Source organism: Triticum dicoccoides, chromosome 5B (genome assembly GCF_002162155.2).
Source record: "Triticum dicoccoides isolate Atlit2015 ecotype Zavitan chromosome 5B, WEW_v2.0, whole genome shotgun sequence".
In the NCBI taxonomy this organism is placed as follows: Eukaryota; Viridiplantae; Streptophyta; class Magnoliopsida; order Poales; family Poaceae; genus Triticum; species Triticum dicoccoides.
In genome coordinates, this window is record NC_041389.1 from 337,487,093 (window position 1) to 337,491,192 (window position 4,100).

Here is a 4,100-nt window from a genome sequence, read left to right on the forward strand (position 1 = left end):
TTAATTTCAGGTGTGCTTGGTTGAATTTGAGGGGTGTGTTGTGCTGAGCCCCAGCAGAAGTATGTTATGTTTCTTCTTGTTACTTTAACTCCTCAGTATGATACATACTACTAGTATTTATTTAATAGAATTTAGCACCCCAATTAAGCACGTACTAGCTTTTTTAATAGTACTATATGCATAATTTGGCGATGAGCGCTCTCTATATGTACCACCTTTTTTTTAATTTCAATTTTTGCTCCACGGCGCAATCCATGGATAGTACTACTATACAAAAGTATACATTTTTAAAAGGCTGGAGTACTGTTCATCACATATATATCCAGTTAAATTCTCAACCTAGAACGACATGCATGCCATGTAGTAAACCGATACGGAGGAAGTATAGTAAAAATGAGGTGATTTTACCGAGCGATCAGCAGGAGAGCATGGCCTGTCATGCGGTCCCATGTGTCATGATGTACCAAGGCGATGCGCATGTCCCTCTTGAGGCAGAAGCAATACTACGTGGTTTGAGATGATGGCGAACCGAAGTGTGAAATAATGGTTGCTTCGTCTGTCTGGGAAGGTGCGGCATTGTGATTTGACGTCTCATTGCTCATTACTACTACTGGGCCGGTACGAGTGGGGTGCATCCCCCTGCTGTTCTACATTGTTATTTGGTGCTTGACACGTCGACCCGGTTGCTATATGTCCCACATGTCGGCGACAGGAAGTACAGAATCATGAAAGGGAGCATCGACAGAGGTGTATACTATAGAATTCATGAAAGGGAGCGACTTAGTTTTGGAAAAAACTGTTTTTACGGAGTACGTACCCACTAGGGTTTATAGGGCTCATCTAAAAAACATTAGTTTTTCCGTTTGATAAGTCTCAATTCTACTATACTAGTAGTAGTACCATTACATGTTGGATTTCGAGGTGCGTTAGATCACCCGACGCAAGCAGTGTCAAGAGGAAACTAACCAATGCATGTATAAGTTCATGGAAATTTAGTGGGAGTAAAATTTTCTCCTCGTGCTGCGAGCCACCGCGCGCGTGGGCGAGGGAGCGGGCATAAGGCGTACAGTAGTAGGAGTACTACTACTACTCATAAGCAAGCTTCACCTCATCTTGGGAGCCACCGCGCCCATGGGCGGGGGAGACGGCGTACTAAGCAAGCTTCTCCTCGTTCTGTGAGTTGACGGGACACATCAAAATTACTCCAGTGTATAGAGCCTTGCCTCTAAGGTAGGCCCCACATGGTTTGCCTCTTTTTTAACATAACACGTCAAGTCACAATTTGTTCGTTCACCCATGGTAGACGATCCTCCCTCCGCCAAGTGGACAACCAGTACACATGCCAAATTACCACGTGGGCTGCATTTTTCGTATAGAAATGAGCTCCACCATGTACCCACGTGGGTGTGGTTGGGAACGAGACGGGAGTACGTGCACCGTGCGTGCACCTCTTCTCTTCGTGCACGTCCCCCACCTATGTAGTGTGTGTGAGAGAGATACAAACCTAGATATAATGCGCCGTCCATCCCCATGCCTCCGCCCAGTCACCACCACACCCCACTCCTCCTCACCTTATCTCTCATCTTTCTCCCTCCATTTTTATATACAAGGGGCCACTATCAAAATTACTCCCTCCGTTCAGAATTACTTGTCACAAAAATGGATGTATCTACAACTAAAATACATCTAGATACATTCATTTCTTCGACAAGTAATTCCAAACGGAGGGAGTACAATTTGCAGATATACAAGGCCACTAACACTAATCGATGCAATATTAATGGTGTTTGCCTTGTGGTACTAGCAAAGGAGGACATTAATTATCCCTTGCATGCATGCAGGAGTTTGTAAAAAATGCATCTTGATGTTCCGTGCAATGCAAGCATCTTGCTAGTCCATGAAAATAACACATGGCAAAATTCCACGGCGAATGAGGGATTTGAATCTGTTGGGAGGGGCTGTTTGGATCTTGCCCGGGGTAGCCAAAATATTGGCGACCCTTTTGTCCACCGGTGCCTTTGCCACCGATGAACGAGGAATGGCTCGGGTGCTCATGATGTCATGCATCCTCCAGCGCGCATGTTGGAGACGAACTCGCACGAGCTGTGTTTTTTTTTCACAATGCCGCCCGAGCCGCCCGCAGACCGACCGGCGACCCGCAAATTACGCCATCCAACCGGACGAAATTCACGCAAACACGTAGACAAACTGATATTTCATATAAACAACAACGAAAATCATATAAAATACCGGATTTTCATACAAACATGACGGATTTCATTACATTCAAATGAACTACGCGGTGCTAGTTCTGGATAGCATAGGTATATAATACCTGGCATAAATGGTCGCCCGCCGATTGATTTGTGTTCCTCATGTCCGGCAGCACAATCACCGGACTGCCGGGAGCCCCAGAGGTATATACTTCAGCGCAAAGGAGGGCTCGCTTCCCCACTGCCCAACTGATATCATTGGCTGGTGTCAAAGATGATGGTGGCCGGCACCGGTTCGAGTTCATCACCGGCCACTACTTCGCCATGGCCGGCACCGGCTCGAGTTCATCCTAACATTCCCCTCTTCCGTGGAGCCCATGCGGGGTCGACGGAGGTCCTTGCAACAAAAGGATCCGGCAAGACACCTGTTGTGTACGCCGGCGTCGCCTCCGCGGTGGCCGTCATGGGACCCAAGCGGCGGCGGCCTCCCATGTTCCACTTCTCCTTGATGATGGCGGCGTACGTGGAGGCGCTGGCCACCGACTCGTCGCTCTCCGCGCACCCGGCTTCTGTTGCTGCTTACATGGCGCGGCCGCCGGCATGGGAGTCTCGGCCACAGAAACAGGAGACGCGGTACGAGGCGACAGCATGGACGGCAGCAACGACGCCCGTGAGCTGCTCCTCGTCGAGCTAGCCTGGAGCGGCGAGTTGTTGAAGCGCGCGCCGGCTTGGGGCGGCAACTGGCTCCGTCGGGCGAGGGGAGGGAGGTGGATCAGCGAGCTGCATAGCTCGTATCCGGCGGGCTACTCAGCCGGCTTAGATGCGGAATAACTACTCTTCGTAAGCCATTGTAAGAGTGGACAAAATGGTGGAGGAGATAGGGGAGCGGCGGAGGTGTGCGACTCTTGGCCGGCGTTTGGCCTCGTTTAAATAGACGGCGGACGGGAGGAGCTCGGTCGGCGTTGCGTTTAACGCCGATCCGGTCATGAACGGACGTGTGTCCAGAGTAGGTTTCTCGGCTTCCACACGGGCGGGTTTCATGGAGGCGTTTGAATGCGGCACGGAGGCGTGTTCAGCCGGGCGTGCGGCGAGTGGCACCCTCAACTCTGACCTAGGACACGCGCCGTTCTTCCACTGATGTGTGGGCTCTTTGGGTGCATGGCCTGCATGTCAGTGACCCAACGCAGGCAGCGCACAACAAAGGAACCTTTGGTGGGCCAGGGCGGTCAGAAGCGGGCATTTCATAAACCGATGATTGTTCATTGAGTGTGACGTCGTCTTTTTCATGTAGATAAGCCTACTATGTTGATAGCTCATTCGATACGTTGTGATTCATAAAGACCGCTGCAAACATCAATGTTCTGCTTATCACAGATAAGATTGATTAATACCCGTAACAGTCCATGTCCTTAACAAAGGGTGCATGCACGTATAGGTTGAGCGTGTGTCTTGCGTCGTGTGTTGTGTGCATGCAAGCATGCGAGTGTTGCATGCGTGCAAGGGTATGTTTCAGTGTTGCATGCATGGGTGCGTACGTGTGTGTGTTCGTGAGTGCATGTGTACGTGTCAGTGTTGCACGCCAGCATGCGTGCGTGTGTACATGTCAGTGTTGCACGCCTGCATGTGTGCGTGTCTTGCGTGTGTGCATGTGTACGTTATGTGTACGTGTCAGTGTTGCACGCCTGCATGCGTGCGTGTCTTGTGTGCGTGCATGTGTACGTGCGGGCTGAGGCTACACGCCAGTCGACTGACTTTTTCATCTCTGGTCATTAGATTTTCCAGCTGTTGGATACGAAATCAAGGGCCTCCAGTTTATCATCAAACTCCACTCCCCCCCCCTGAGCCGCCAGCCCCCGCAGCCCGCGGCCGGCCCATGCCGCCATGCTG